This window comes from Ursus americanus, chromosome 5, assembly GCF_024610735.1.
Source record: "Ursus americanus isolate L20-20 chromosome 5, mUrsAme1.1.p, whole genome shotgun sequence".
Taxonomy (NCBI): Eukaryota; Metazoa; Chordata; class Mammalia; order Carnivora; family Ursidae; genus Ursus; species Ursus americanus.
In genome coordinates, this window is record NC_142131.1 from 49,937,136 (window position 1) to 49,954,679 (window position 17,544).

Consider the following 17,544-nt stretch of genomic DNA (forward strand, 5'->3'; position numbering starts at 1 on the left):
CAATGAGCACCCCCTGAGTAAGCCTCAGACTGAGGTCGCCGCTGTAAAAAGAGGAGCCTTATCAGATCCCAAAGTTGGAATCTTACCCACTTACCCACACAGCCTCCCTCTATTCAGACTACTGATTTGTGAAGGGTTTAAAGCAGGGCCTCCCTGGAGCAGGTCAGTGTATAAATCCCACGCAGGGACCACACATTAAAATTGCAGAGCTTTCCCTTTCAAAGGCGCTCCAGTTGTTGCAAAGCTGAAAGGAGGTTTACGTGGATAAAGTGTTACCCTTCCTCCTCATAATGACTGTGCAAACTAAGAATGGATTTTATAGCTCAGGCTAATTACGTGGCATTAACACAGCGCTACCAGGGGAATCGTGTGCTGCCTGCCAGTGCTAATAACCCATGGACGCCTTCCAACCTGAGCTCTGGCCATTCTGATTTTGTACCCCCACCTTCATGCACACCGAGCCGGAACTCAGGAGCTCTCAAGGAAAGGGACTTAGTTAGCCTTCTTGGGTCACCATCATGCTGGCTTCTTCCGGTTCCTTGAACTTCAGTTCTTTCCTACCTCAGAGCTTCGCTTGAGGTTTCTCTTCCGTTTGGCTGCTTTCCCAGATCAATTGACCCAAAGACTACCCCTAGGTCACACTGCAATGAAAACACCAGTACCCCAGGGGAGGCTTCCCTGACCTACGGACTCCATGCAAAGTAGAGCTGTCTTGTTTGTCTTTCTCTTGGAACTCGCATTTGCTTGCTTGATTTTTCCTTCCTTGCACTTATCAATATAATCCAATATTTGTTTGCTTTTTTGCTTAAAGTCTGCAGGAGCAGGGATCCTCCTTGGGCATTCATTTTAACATGTTTAATGTATATATACTTTCATATGAATATGTTTTTTCAAAATATATATTGTTTTGTGCACAAGTATTTTTAATTTATGCAAATAGTGCTTGGTTATAGATCTTATTCTGTTTTCTCCTTTTCTTATTTCCCTCTCCTTTTCTCATATATACGTGTATGTATATATACATTTTTTTTTTTTTCTGACTGCTCCATAAGCACTATGGTGTGGTTCTATCACATCTCCTCACTCCTCCTCCCAGGGATGGGCACCCCACCTGCCTGCCACTGTAGACACTACTGCAATGAAAACCCAAAATGTGTTTTTATGGACGTGGGAGTGAAACCCACTGGTCTGCAGACCCTATAACAGCATTGCTGGGTCACTGGGTTTAGGGTTTGTGTAGAACATTCCATAGCACCCTAAACCCGTCTGCTAATACTTAGGGATTTAATCCCTGAAACGGGTAATTCAGTGAGGAAGGGACCAATGAAATGACCTAGACTAGTGTTTCCCCAACTAGGCTGAGCATTAGAATCATACGAGCTTTAAATATACAGACTCCCGGGGGCACCTGGATGGTTCAGTCAGTTAAGCACCTGCCTTTGGCTCAGGTCATGATCCCAGGGTCCTGGAATTGAGTCCCACATCGGGCTCCCCACTCAGCAGGGAGTCTGCTTCTTCTCCCTCTGCCCGCCACTCCCCCTGCTTGTGCTCTCTCTCTGTCTGTCAAATAAAGAAATAAAAAAATACAGACTCCTGGACTTGGCCTCAGAACTGCTGAAATAAAACTTCTGTTGAGCAGGTACCTGAAAATTGTGTTTGAAAACCTCAGTTGCCAGTCCAGAAATGGAGAATCCCAAGGAGAACCGCAAGCCCCTTGTTTTACAGATGAGGAAACCAGAGCCTGAGGACCGTCCCCCGGACCATGCAGTGAACGTGGGGTGCCTTCTGTATTCAGATGGTGCTGCGGTATGTGTGGGTTTTCTTGCTGCTTCACGTTGAGCTCTGTGTGGACTCCTTGGAAAGGAAGCTGGTGAATACAAATATAACTATCTCAGGATTTCTCATTTGACAGAAAAGCTTAGGCTCCCACCTCTGTGCTTTACGGTACTCAGAAATCTTGCCAGGCTCTGCAACCATGGAAACGCAGATCCTAGAGTCCATCCCAACTCTGGCTATGCTGCTCTGGACGTCGAGAGAACAGCCTCCTGTTGCCCGGTGGAGTTGTGGAAGGCTTTCTCCTCAGCCTCAGGTGTCAGCCACTCCTGATTCAAATCTTGGCCCTGTCACTCACCAGGTGTGTGACTTGAGGTGACAGGTATGTTCTCTCTCACGTGCTGTGTGTACCTCAGAGGCTCTTCGGGAGGATGGAATAGAATAGTGCCTTTCAAGCATAAACCCAGAACCATGCACAAAAGAAGTGCTCAGTAAGCATTGAGGGGTATATATTACCGAGCACGTCCTATGTGCTGGTCCCTGTGCAGAGTGATGGTGCATGGAACTGAGTAAAGCATGGTTTCTGCCCTCTAGGAGCTTCGTCACATGAGGCGGAAAGATGAACAGATAATGAAGTATTAAATTGCAGTGTCCTTGGCCTGGCTGCTTAGCCCATGGAAAATGCAGACTTGACTTAGGAGCCATAATCCCAACTTGGCCCCTCATGTCTGCAGCAAGGGCAGCCAGACACTGGTTCTGGGGCAGTCACCGCACCTCCATGTTGACCCAGACAGGGTTGACCTAGCGCACAAGCCCATATGGAAGCAGCCAATCAATACCACAGGGGCTTGGCTTGCTTCACACCTCACAGACAGATTGGTTTGTTATCTTTGCTGTAGAAGAACCCCACCCCCCCAACTTCCCCTCCCTCGGAGCCTAGGTTCTGCTTGGCTTGATCTTCCTCATTTGCTCATTCCTTACTGCCTCCTTCTGCAGTTTTCCCGGAGTTAAGATAGACGTTTCCCCAGGGTATCATAGAAACACAGGAGAGGCCAACTCAGATGATCTGGGGGCTTAGACAGAACTTCTTACAAGATGACAGGGAACAACCTTTTTTTTTATAGAGCCGCTATTTTGATTCCCATAACATGAGAACACTGGGCACAGAAGCAGGAGATCTGGCCAACGACTGAGCCTCTCCAAACACCCAGCATCCGTGTCTTCACACACCTTTTTTAGTTGCTACTTATTTATGGAATTTTTCATCGACAGTGAGAAGGGATTCATTTCGTTCAACTATAGTTCATGTATTTGGTAGGCAAATATGTGTGTTCCTGTGGCGGAAAAATATTGGAAATTACCTATTATGTTGTCCCTCATGCTTCCTGAGAAGCCCTTCACTCTTCCCTAAGTTGGCCTCCAAGCTAAGAGATTGCTTCTGGGAGAAGCAGACACAGAGCAAAGGCTTTTGAATTTTTAACACTCTGCTTTTGCATTTCAGATTATAGGATTTGACGGGGAAATCAAGCATAGGGAAGTAGGAGCAAAGCTTCCTAGCTTCCCAGATTAGAAAGTTGCTCAAATTAAGAGTAAGTGTGGAGGTACAGGGAAGTAAGAAAGCTTAGATTCAAGTGGATATCTAAGAAAATGGCTCTGACCTCTCCAGCCCCCCCCCTTCCTCCACTGCTGCCCAGGTGGATGAAATTCTAGGAGTGGGGGCAATAAAAGGCTAGAAGGTTTGGGGGATCTGAAAGAAGAGAGTCACCCAGCTTCTGGCTGTGCCCTGGGAAAAGGAGGGACCGCAGGGTAGCGGTTTCCTGGTACTTCCAGGAAAATGGACCTAATACAGAAGAGGACAGAGCTCTAGGCATGGCTTGGGACCAGCAGGCTATTTCTTCCCCACGCACCTGGAGGGGCTCAGCAATCAGGGACCACACCAAAGGGGCCCTGCACCAGGAATAAATGCCACCCAGAAGCCCCCTGCAACACAAGGGACTGAGATCCGTCAGGCCCGAAGGCATCAAAGAGCAGGGAATGTGGGCACATGGAGTCTGCTCCACAGTGACTGGGCACTACACGCCCCCCTGGAAGCCAGATACCACCCTCGAGAAGATGCACCCTGAGCTAAATGATACTAGAACTCTGCCCTCCTGATGGAAAGAGGCTCATACTAGTTAAGTAATAAAAAAATTGCTTAACTTCATGCACACCCAAGTTGGTGTACGGAGATTCCTACCTCCTGCACGTGGTGGCATTTATGAATTTAGGTAATCATGATTGTACTGAGATATCTCTTTGGTAGACACCAACTGTCTGATATTTCTCCATATTGCATAGCATCTATCATGGGGCTGAGAGCAAAGAAAGTGACATACGTACAGACGCTTAGTGTTTGCGTGCGTGTATGTGTGTGTGCGTGCGCATGTGTGTGTGTGTGTGTGTGTGTGTGTGTGTGTGTGTGTGTGGTGGAGCCTATGGATTCCCTTCTTGGAATAATGTTGTTAAATGCGTAAAAAAAAATCAGGATTACAAAGGAAGCCAATTGTATGGAAATACAGTTATCAAAATATTTAAAACACAGATTTGTGATGTAGCAATGTATGTGGTTTTTAATTCACGTGTTAAATAACAAGATCTAGCTGCAAGGATAAGAAACATAATATTGAAGTTGTGGTAAGTACAAATGATAGTAAGAGATACCTATAGAGGCGCCTGGGCGGTTCAGTCGGTCTGTCTTCAACTCAGGTCATGATCTCAGGATCTGGGGACCAAAGGCCATTGTTGGGCTCCCTGCTGAGGTTCCTCCCTCTCCCTCTGCTCCTCCCCCTGCTTGTGCTCTCTCTCTCTCTCTCCCTCTTAAAAAAAAAAAGAGATACCTGCAAGAAGTAGTATGGTATGAAAATACCTGTACTGATGACCAAGTCACTGATCTCATAAATACTGTTGTGGCTTATTACCTATATGCATAATTGAAGGGAAGAGTAATTTCTTTTAGAGGTTAATGAAAATATAGATGCAATTTTTCCCATCCAAGTTGAAAGACCTCCTGGTTTGTACCCACGAACACTTGGGATCTGTAGACCCCTGTACCATGTAACTACTTCCCACTGAAAGACTTAATCTGAACCCTCCATTTGACAGGGAAACGTTGGGGTTTGCAGGGACTGGTAGGACCTCAGTTTCCTATAACAAGGAGTCTAGGAGATCTATGAGGCAGTCAGCTTGACAGGTCCCCCTGCTATGATTATCATCCAAGGTCATGAACTTGGAAGATCATAATCCTAGGAAATGCTGGAGTGTAGTCAAAAAGTACTCATATTGGCCGGGGCCTGATTATTGGATAGAAAGTAATTCCTGGCCTTGTAAGCATGAGAAGCTTCTTAATGATGAGATACTATGTTCTCTGGTATCCCTAAGGCAAAAACTAGAACATGATAGAAGTTTGACAAATGCCATTTGAGTGACTTAATGAATTGATGGGTCATGCAAGAACACTGAATTTCAGTGTGAGGCAAGGGAATGGGCACCAAGTGTAGATTCCTTAGTAGTGACCTTGGCAAAGAGAAAGCGCTTGATTAAGATCAGCTGTTGTTATTTTTACTTTAGAAGGCGTTCTTTTTGTATTCTAGGATCTAGCCCCATAGCCTAAAAAACTAATGAAGCTTTGCAAGGGATCTCTTTATCTCTAGGGTTTAGATAGGGATTCAGTAAGATTAATGGCACAATGTATAGGAAGTGCATTTAGCACAGGGGCTGACTAATCAGTAAGCACTCAATAGTTGTTATTACTACGATCTAATGTAATAAATGTAATGGTTTCAGTATTAATATTATTATTAATATTAACCAAGGCACAGTGAGTCAAATTTAACAATGTATTAGAATCATAGGAAGAACGTTAAAAAAATACTTATTCCTCAAGATGTCACTGAATCAGAATCTCTGGGGAGAGGCCCCAAATCTACCTTTGGAAAAAGCTGGCAAGGGATTTGAAAAGGAAGCCAGGCATGGAAAATTGGAGCCCCGAGGGAAACTGAGTCATTATTGTTAACATGTTAAAACATCATTTTTGTACGAACGGTGATCACTTGTCAAGGTTTCATGTATTCATGAGAGAATATGTGAATGCATTTAATGTATTCATGAAAGCAGTACAGGAATGACAAAGCAAGTCCCAAAGATGGTAGGAGAAGCTGGGATCTTGTAGGGAATGGAAACCTAAGTAGTGCTGAGATAAGACTGTTCAATTGGATACAAAACTGGCGAATGTCCTTTAGGATAATAAAACCATAAATTTCTTTTTTTTTTAAAGATTTTATTTATTTATTTGACAGAGAGAGACAGCCAGCGAGAGAGGGACCACAAGCAGGGGGAGTGGGAGAGGAAGAAGCAGGCTCCCAGCAGAGGAGCCTGACGTGGGGCTCGATTCCATAACGCCAGGATCACGCCCTGAGCCGAAGGCAGATGCTTAACGACTGAGCCACCCAGGCGCCCCTAAAACCATAAATTTCTTGATTATTTTTTTCTATGAGACAGAAGAGAAAATCATGTACTTGATCATTTTTCTGTAACTTAACAGAGTTATAAAATGTCTGGTTCCTAATCGACAGTAAATAGAAACTCAAAAAAGAAGTTGATTCCCTGAGTAAAAGCTCATCGTGGGCTCCTTAATTGCATCTGCAAAATGAACCCATCTACCAGGTTGATTTCCATCACCTTAGAAGTCCGAAGTGTCTGCCTTTGGCTCAGGTCATGATCCCAGGGTCCTGCGATTGAGATCCACATGGGGCTTGCTCAGCAGGGCAAGCTCCCTCTGCCTGCTGCTCCTCCTGCCTGTGCTCTTTCTCTCTCTCTGTCAAATGAATAAATACAATCTTAAAAAAAAAAAAAAGTTTTAAGTGCTTACATGGGCTCAGCTACAAAATACAGGCCACAGTTTGTATTTGATGTGACGTTTTAGTACTGAGACGTGGAGTAACAAGTAATCCTACTGTGCCAACACCCACCCCCCAAAAAGGTTACTGTGAAATATTCCACTAGTCTTCCTGTTCTAGTGCAATCTCCCTTTAGTTTTCCTGTCCCACTGTGATTTGAAGCATGACTGGAGAGTTCTGTCCTTTACTCGTCACTACCACCTGCCTGTTGATGATGCCTGAAATCCTCCCATTTAACATTTATTTCCGTAAGCCTGTCCTCTTTCTTTAAAGTCCTCCTTTTTTCCTTTTATGGAAAATACCCCAAAAGGGACTGTTTGGGGGAATACAACAGCAGTTGTTTAAAATATAGCTCATGTCTGTCGGTGACTCCAGCAGAGAGTTAGCTTCTTTTATTTCCCTATAGTTAGCAATATCTCTCCTCCAGAGAAGTAGAGAAAGCAGGGGAGAAGAAGGAGCCAGCTGGAACTCTCTGGTTGTTGTGAATCTAACACCATGAACCAGCTTTAGTCAGATGGGGAAACAAGTTCAGAATCTGGGTGCTGCACACAGATGACTTTGTTGTATAGCATAGCAGACATGCAGGGTCTGACTCCCCTCGTTTCACTTTTTCAATATGTTATCTCTAATGTAGGGAGGATAGAGGCGATAAGGACCATGGAAGACTTAAAAGAAGAGGAGTATGTGAATACATTGGTTAGACACATTGTTTTGTCTGCCCATCACTGCCGCATTACATCCTTACCTACTGTTCACGGTATTTTACCTGTCACAGTTGACTGGTCTGGGAAAGCCACATGACCTAGGTTGGTCAATCAGGACACTGCTCTGGGAATTTTGGACTAGAGCCGTAGATAATATAGCCATCCTACTGGAGGTGGGTAAAGCTGCAAATGATGAAGCTTGAGGAGTGTCAACAGCCATGATTCTGCTACGTGGAAAAGCCTGTAGCTAGTAAGAGAAACAAAAGGTGGGGCACCTGGGTGGCTCAGATGGTTAAGTGTCTGCCTTCCACTCATGTCATGATCTCCAGGTCCTGGGATTGAGCCCCATGTCAGGCTCCCAGCTCAGTGAGGAGTCTGCTTCTTCCTCTCCCTCTGCCTCTCCCCCTGCTTGTGTTGTCTCCCTCTCTTGCTCTCTCATTCTCTCAAATGAATAAATAGAATCTAAAAAAAAAAAAAGTATAAAAAAAAGCAGAAACGGGAATTGGAGAGAAAGCATTCACCTGTGTATATAACCCCAGGTTTAACTGAGTCCTACGTTCATCCACTCCTTAGGTTCCACAGTGACCTAGCAAGGTCACACAAGTGACAGGTGTTGTTCCAACCCCAGGCTAAGTCAGTGGCAAATGCCTTTAGAACAGAAAGCCTGTCAAGACTTGTCACATGGTTGTTACTCAGTAAAAAATATATTGAAAAGAAGTTTGGAGATTTTATCAAGTAACAAGAAGACAGCATTTCTAGTTCTTCCTATGACCCAGAAGGGGCCAAAAGAAGAAAACAAGCCAATTACTCGAGTGAGAGCCCAACAATAAACCCATTGTATTTCTTCATGACTCAGCCTCACTTCCTGAAGAAACAAACTGGAGGAATATGTGTGGTAGGAAGATGAACCTTGAGTGACAAATTATTTTAATATTGCCCTTCAATTGGGAAAAAGGTGACTACAGGCTTGCGAGCTCACCTATACCTAGTTCCTGTTTAGAGGCACCTGAATTATAGCTGCCTCTTGCTACAAGAAATGGCATTATGGTCTTATCCTAGAATTTGTCATTTGTATAAACATGGATGGGCTCGTTTCTCCTATCACAGTAAACTTTCCCGTGAGTGTACTGTTGATGCAGTCTGAGACAGCTTTGTTAGGAGACTAAGCACTCTAACTTAATATTAGACATTTGAGAAACATCCAGAATTCACTGGATTCAAATTTGAGGACATAATTTGGACTGAAGGTGGAGAAAGTGGTCTCTCCTTTCTTTGAATCCAAAATGGGACATCATCACTCTTTCTCTGGAAAAGTTTCTCTGGGATTTTTTTACCCTTCATTTATTGTTCATATTTATTATGTGAAGACTGTTTGCCAGGTGCTGTTCTAAGCAATTTGCATGTATGAACAAATTTATTTCTCACAACAAACTATGAGAGGAGGTACTTTTATTATACCCACGTTACAAATGAGGATAGCGAGACTTACCTATTATGTGTACAGGTGGGATATGAACTCAGGAGTTGAACTCTCCAAAGCTAGAATTTTTAACCATTGTGCAATATTAATTATGCTATATGATCTGTTAATACATAATATAAATATATATGTATATATGTGTGTGTGTATGTGTGTGTGTGTGTATACACACACACACACACATATATTTGCTGTCGTGGCAAGCAAAAGAGCAAAGAGCCTGTCCTCACGGAGAGGTCTCACAGTTTTGGAAAGGTACTACCTGTGCTGTGTTATTTGAATTCAAAGTAGAGGAGAAAACTGGAAGTCAGATTAGGAATGGGCTGTCACACCTGTCTGTTGCTCTACAGAGCCAAGAGTGAAGATACAGGTCTAATTTTCAATAACAATACCATAACAAGAACAACAAGAATACTAATGATCATTTGTTTTCTGGTTTACAAAATGCTTTCACATCCGTTTTCTTGTGCCCCCCCCCCATTTTCTTGTTTTATTACTTTACTTAAGCTCCCAGACAGAGGTAATGTGAGGTGGTCATGATCAGCTCCATCACACAGAGGAGGATATTAAGAATTAGAGAGATTAAGTGACTTGCCCAGGTCTACGTGGCTGGAAAATGGTATTCCTGGGGTTGAATTCAAACCTTTGACCGAGAATCTTGTGTTTTCTTCAAAATCTTGTGTTGCTGGGGAAAAGGCTCTCACACAGCTACACAGATCTGTCCACCTAGAAGAAAATGATATTACAGAGGCGCGCCAAAGTCAGTCACCTTTCCGTAGGGCAGGGGAATCTCTCCCATTGCGCGTAATTGCACCGTACCAGGGCACAGAGAGCAGACACACACCCTTTCTGAGTCTGTGGGTCCCCACAAAGTCTCCTGGGTGCAGCAGAAGTTCACAGGACAACAAAGGACTTAGGAGAGTTTGTGGCATATCATGAGCCACAGGAAAGGAAGGAAGGAAGGAAGGAAGGAAGGAAGGAAGGAAGGAAGGAAGGAAGAAGAAAGAAAGAAAGAAAGAAAGAAAGAAAGAAAGAAAGAAAGAAAGAGAAAGAAAGAAAAAGGAAGAAAGGAAGAAAGAGCAAGCAAGAAAAAAAAAAAAAACCACAAGAAATATCTATTAGTCTGTAATCCAGGGATCTTAACCTTAGAGGAATTTGGATGGGCTTCAGAGGACTCATGAAATCCCTGAAATTTGAATAAAATTTTATGTACTATGTGCATTTTCCTGGAAATTGGGTCTGGATTTCATCAGAATCTCAAAGAGATGTCTAAGCCAAAAGGTTAAATATCACTGGTATTAATTATAAAGGAAGAAGCAAATGTCATGGAAGAAAATTCTCCCCTTTGTGACCAAAGTGGCGCATTGCTGATATGTTCTTGGATTGAAGAATTAAGGCCCATCATGTTTGATAAGGTTGGGTTCAGAAAGGCTATTGGGTCCCTTTTCTGGCATCTGAGGGGAAAACCAATGAGATTTATTTCAGACTGTACTAAATAGAGAATGCCTACAAGTTAGGCCAGATTTTGAAATGAGATAGTAAGATTTTGATTCCTCAGGATTTGTTTATTTTATTTTTCTAAAATAGGCTTAGGGTTCATCTATTTGGAAGGTTTTGGGCAATCTATCCGAGAGACACAAGACTGGATGTAATGACTTACGGAATTGCCCTTCACATTCGTAACATAAAGATCCCTAATAGAGAATGCCCCTTAGGTTGGGTTTCTATACAATGAATTACATCTTGTTGTTATGGTAACGAATTCTCTAAAGATAGCATGAAGGAAAAAAGAGTTCCACTTATGAGGCAACATGAAATTGTTATGACAACAGTAGTTTTAAAAATAAGAAGATTAATGCTTGTGATTTTCTTCTTTTTTTTTCCATAATGAGTTTTATAAAGTCTTAGGCATGAGTCAGACTTTTATCCTAACTCATAAATACAAAACCAAGCAGAAACAGAGGGAAAGCACTTTGAAAAAGTTTCTCCTTTAAGGGAAGAATAGTTAAATATATACGATAGAATACAGACTAACATTAAAATGCATGTATTGTATGTATGCCTAGAGAAGATTCTGGGTGGTATACACAAAAATATTAACACGATTATCTCTAGGTAGTAGTGGTATTACCAGTCACACACACAATTTTTTTATTGAGATGTACTTCTCATACCATAAAATTTACCTATGTAAAGTGTTTGGTGTACCCTATGACCCAGCAATTGCACTACTGAGTATTTACCCCAAAGATACAAATGTAGTGATCTGAAGGGGCATGTGCACCCCAATGTTCATAGCAGCAGTGTCCACACACACACACATACATACAATGAATACTACTCAGCTAACCAAAAAAAAAAAAAAAAAAAAAACAAACAAACAAGCAAAAAACCAAAAAACTAACTGAAATCTTGCCATTTGCAATGACATGGATGGAACTAGAGGGTATTATGCTAAGCGAAATAACTCAATCAGAGAAAGACAATTAGCATATGATCTCACTCATATGTGGAATTTAAGAAACAAAACAGAGGATCATAGGGGAAGAGAGGAAAAAATAAAACAAGTCAAAATCAGAGAGGGAGACCAACCATAAGAGACTCTTAATCATATGAAACAAACTGAGGGTTGCTGGAGGGGAGGAGGGTGGGGGGATGGGGTAACTGGGTGATGGACATTAAGGAGGGCACGTGCTGTTATGAACACTGGGTATTATATAAGACTGATGAATCACTGACCTCTACCTCTGAAATTAATAATACATTATATGTTAATTAATTGAATTAAATGAATAAATAAAGTGTTTGGTTCAAGGGTTCTTTGTATATTCAGAGTTGTACCATCATCAACACAGTCTAATTATAGAAATTTTCACCACCCCAAAATTAAACCTTATATCCACTGGGGATCATTATTTTTCTTGACTTCTTACACCCAACCTAGACTCTGGCCACTACTAATTTACTTTATATCTCTCTGAATTGGCCTATTCTGAAGAGCCCATAAATGGGATCATATACTATGTGGCCTTTTGTATTTGATTCGTTGGGTTGTTTTGGGGGAAAGGGTGATATTCAGTATGGCAAGTAGTGAAGAGCACTAGTGTCCTAGATGGGTATTACCATCCTTTTGGCAACTGTGATTGGTTGAAGATTGAGCAACTGACCCAACTTGACCAATCAGTGTCCTTCTCTAGTATTAATATGCACACAAAGGAAGAGAAACATTCACTTTCACTGGGGTGGTTAAGCCTGCAAGATTTGAATTTAGAGTCATTGAAAATTGTTGTCCCTACTGTGTAGATGAAATCTATCAGCACCAGAGAGAATATAGCCACCACTGAGGTGCATAGCATAGCTTAAGCCTCTAGATCTCAACTTCCCACAATGAGAACCGATAATTTCCTTTTTATTTAGTTCTAACTTTTTGTGCTTAAAGTAAAAAATAATGCTTACATATATATGCATGTGTTTTAATAAGCATACATAGCAGTTTTGAAAAAAAATGAAAAGAAAGTTATTTTAGGTTTTTCCTACAGTGTCTCTCTGTGGTACCTCTATAAGTGTACAGAACATTTGTCTCATCATAAGAAGGTATCATAACCTTCAATTTAATAATTATTCTTTTTTGTTGTTGTTTGTTTTGGAGTTTATTACCATTCCTTACTCACTTGAGAAATAATTCTCATGTATCAAGTGCCAATTCCAAAATCAGGGCTGGGAAGTTGGAGGAATTGTCTTTTTCTCCCTGCTCATGTAGCAATTTGGTTATATTTCTTACTGACATGTTGATCAGCATTATTTATTGTCAACCCACAAGCCATCCTGTCTTTTTTTTGTCTAACCAGAACTCGCTTCTGTTAATTTTGGGTGGCTCTGTGGGTCAGGGGAATCTGATAGCCTCCCTGTCTCCAGGGGAAGAATCTTGATGGGTCCCAACTAATTGGTCATTCATTCCCTGTTACTAAAGATTGAGATAGAAATGAGCAGATGACCTAGCTATTGCTAATGAGAAATAAGGAGACGTTTTCTCAAGGGTTTTTGGGAAAACTTTTCACACCTCGATCCACGAAGATTCCCCTTCAGACAGAGCTGTGCAAAGAAGTTATGCTTAGCGCTGTAACAGCTCTTTCATAACCAAGAGGGAATGAGCCAGAAGAGAGGACATACTAATGATGCCAGAGCAAAAAGGTGGAAAGCATGTAGTCCTTGACAAAGCTCTCGTGTTGCAGAATTAATCAATACCAGAATTTCTTACCAGTGGACTTCCCATTCTATAAAATATTATTTATGACACATGAGTTCATGCATAAGGGTGCAGATTTTGCCCCGTAGCAGGGTACTGTGCTATTTGCTGCTTACCACACTGTCTGTCCTGATATAGAGTGCCCTTGCCCAGACAATGAGGCATCGCCATCTAATTTTCACAAAAGCACAGAATTAGCTAGTAGAAGTTGCTTTTAGTTGAATGCAGTACTTCTTGTCATGAAAGTGTCCTAATCTGATACATCATCACACATTTTCTTGTCATTTGCTGTCTAACTTGTCTGCCGCTAGATAGTGAACTCCATGAGGGGCAGGAAAAATGGCATGAATCAATCCATATTATTTGGCTGGCACATATGTGGATGATAGTAAATGCTTAATGACCAAGGGGGGATGGGAATTTTTATATTATCCAGTTAGTGCCGTCACAGGCTATGCTTACAAAATGTCAAACATCTGGATATTTGAGAATATCTGATTGGCTGACTGAACGTTTTTTATCTTAATCTGGATTTTTTGGCATCAAGTAATATAACCCCAAGGTTAGCCTGCAAAAATCGGGGGCTTTTATTCTTTTATTCTCAGATGTGGTGAGATGCTGAACTGTCATGCAGATAGATGAATGATGGCTGTTTAACATGCTGTCATCCTAACTCCCAGGGAATTCCCTCCAGGGGAGCAGAAGGCAGCCAAAAGTTCTCTGGGAAATCTTTCCTTATTCCAGATGTTAAGTCTATGACAAGATGTGTTCTAGTGTGTTATTGAAGGCACAGACTCTAGAGAAAATTCAAAAAAGGAAATTGGTAACTAAAATCCAAGTTCCTTCATGGGATCAGAGGCATCTGACAGATGTTTAAGTGTCAGAATAATTGTGACTTTTTTCTCTTCCATTACCCTTCTAGCATTTTCTCTCCCAACACCTACTCTTCAAATTGGGTGGTGCATAACTGGAAAGTAAAAACAGGGTTAATCAAAGAAGCTTAAAGGAGAACGGAAAGCATTCTCACCATTCTTCATTGGCTTATCACACTTTCCTAGTCCTCAGGGCATTTTGATTTAAAATTCTAGTTTAGGCATATATGTAGATATAAACTCATTTTTTATCATATTCAAAATCAAATGTATATATAGTTTTAAATATACTAGATTATCATTATTAACTTTTCTTTTTGAATTTCTATTTTGAGAACTTAAATTCGACCTTTCAACATTTTCTAGTTGAAAACAGGGAGTAGTGTAAGATGTTGCCATTACGAGGGCATTTTTTGTTGCAAGTTATACAGCACAACTCAAAGTGACTTAAACAAAATGACAGTTATTAGCTCATAAATATTAAGTAATGCAGGGGTAAGGCTGCTTCAGTTATGGCTTTATCCTGGTCCCCAGCAATGTCACCAGGCTTTCTCCATCGTAATGACTCAGTTCCCAGGGTTTGCATAATGGCAAAATGGTTACAACTGCTCCAGTTCCTGCTTGCTTTCAAGTTCACATCTAGTGAAAAAGAGAAACTGCCTCTACCCAAAGATTCCCCGCCAAAATATCACTGCATCTCACTGGTCTGTTAGGTTCATATGCTCATGCCTGAATCAATCACTATGATCATGGACGTAAAAGGCATTAAGTGGCTTAAGTCATTTATTCCATATTTGAGCTGGAGGGAGAGTGAAGCACATGTCCTGAGGCTAGCGCAGGGGAAATTCCCAAATTCACATTTGGGCCTTTATCCAAAATAAACAGACATGGACTTGGGAAAAGAATAAATGTCCGTTCAGGATTCTCTTCAGTCCTTTATTTAAATACGTGAGATTAAAGGTTTAACAAAACAATGAAGCCCAGAATCTAATACCCAGCACAATGCATAGCATATGTTAGTTGGCTCGGTAAATATTGCTCGAATGAATGAATAAATGAGTTACTAAGAAATGTGTCACACCCCAACACATGTGTCCTCCAAACTCCAGGGAAAGTAGAACGTTTTCTGTAGGTTCCCCTCGAAGTCCCCCTCTTTCTCTTGTTGAAAGATGAACACCAAGAACACATCAGTCCCCTTCTAGGAACGGTCGAGAGCAGAGGCCAGGAACACCTCCTTTCCAGAATGTTTCTCCTGCACTTTTATACCCTGGAGGCAGCGAGAGCTAATTTTCAGGGACCTCCTTTGCCAACCCGGTGGAGCAATTAACACTGAGGCTTTTATTCTTGGCCTTTGGGGTTCTAGCCAGAACCCAGATAGAACATTCTATTAACATGGTGTTAAATATACTTCCATACATCCACACACATAGAGGCAAAAGCCCAGATATAGGGGGAAAAAGAATAAAAAGAGAAAAAAGAGAAAAGATGGCACCTGCCACCTGGAACGAGGCAGAGGGAGAGCATATAGATGGCGCCTGCAGGAAAAAGAAAGGAAACAAAAAAGAAAGGAAAAGGAAAAAAGAAAAAAAGCCTAGCATTAAAAAAAATAATAATAAATAAATAAAAAAGCAGAAGCAGAGAGCGAGAGAAAGAAAGATGGCGCCCGCCAGGCTGAGGGAGGCGCCGGGAGAGCGGGAAGAGCGCGCGGTCGGCTGGCAGGTGTCTAGCTGGGTGCCTGCTGAGATGCTCGCCCCTCAGGCCCGCGCTGGAAGGTAGCGAACGAGCTCGGGTGCCACACAGTGTGGGCGCCTCTGCCTCAGGCCTCTGAGAGCCGCTGCTCAGGCCCGTGGGTCTGGTGGCCCTCGCGCCCTCGCTTTGCAAAGCTTGACGCTGTGGGGGAGGAGCTCTCAGGCGCGGCTCTTCCTAGTTGGGGCGCCTGCGGTGGGTGGGCTTCGAGCCCTGTGCTCCTCAGAGGGAGGCTCCAGGTTTTGACTTCCTTCCCGACTGTGGGTCACCTCGCCAGGGATGGGATTGATGGCGACGCTGTGTCCCAGCCTCTCCTGCCGGCTTTGACTAGCGGCACTTCAGGTGTGGCCCGGATGAGCTGATCCCAGGACCCTCCTCCGGGGCCATCTTGAACCCGAACCCCTCCCGTCTCACTGTCCTTCTCTCTCTTCCTCTTCTTGAGCTGGGACGTCCATCTTCTCCTGCCTTAGGACATCGGAGTTCCTGGTTCGGGGGCCTTTGACTCTGGAACCCACACCAGAGGCCCCTCGGGGTCGCAGGGTTGGGACTCAGTTGGAATGACACCGGCCGCTTTCCCGCGTCTACAGCTTGCACTTGGCAGTTCGGGGGTCTTCTCGGCCTCCTTAACGAGGTGAGCCTATTCCTGTCATCAGTCTCCTCTTAAATGTGCCGTTGACCCTTGAACCGCACAGGTTCACTTATACATTGGATTTTTTTTTCCCCACACAGTAGGTGAATGTGTTTTATCTTCCTTTGATTTTCTAATGCTCTCTTTTCTCTACCTTATTGTGAGATACAGGATATAATACTTGAACAAAATACGTATTAATCAACGCTGTTATCAGTAAGGCTTCTGGTCAGTAGTAGGCTATTAGTCATTAAGTGTTTAGGGAGTCAAAGTTTTGTGTGGATTTGTGTTTGCACGGGTGCTCAGCACCCCTCACCTCCCGCCCCTGTTGGTCAAGGGTCAACTATATATATCTCCTATTGTTTCTGTTTCTCTGGAGAACTGTGGCTAATGCGCTGCCATAACAAATTAAGACAAATGTAGCGAATTAAAACAACACCATTTATTATTATTATTTATTATCAAGCAGATCTGGCTGGGTTCTCTGCTTTGAGTCCCAAAAGGCCCGAATCAAGGTGTCAGCAGGGCGCATTCTCTCCCATAGCCTCCAGAGGAGAATCCATTTCCTCCCTCGTGTTGTTGACAGAATTTAGTTCCTTCCAGCTGCAGCCCTGGGTTCCTGTTTCCTTGCCGGCTCTTGCTGGGACCTGCCTCCTTGAGCTCCCTGGGCCCACTCCTCCTGCTTAGGTGGAGCCCGCTGGACCTCAGAATCCGTCCCATGCTGCGGCATCTCTCAGCCTCCTCTTCTGATCCTAAGGGCTCATGGAATTACATGAGGCCTGTCTGATAACATAGGATAATCTCCCTATTGTAAAGGCAACTGATGATCAGCCTTTATTCCATTGCAAAGCCCTTTTGTCATGTTGGAGGGAAAGCCACAGACACCAAAACCCTGCCTCCTAAGACGTGGCACATGTTCCCTTAGAGAACGTGTGTAGCAGTTTATGCTGCCTCGAGTGTTATATGAGATTTCCCTTTTCCTCACTCTCCCCAGGCATCGGTCTTATTATGAAACTAATGAACACCACAATAACAAACTTCACCTTTGGTAGGTGAAAGGGCATCTCAGGGTTTCTTGAATTGCATTTCTTAGATTATAAACGAAGTGGGATTTTAAAGCCCATCAATGCAGTTACGCAGAGATCCGTATGGACAGCGGGG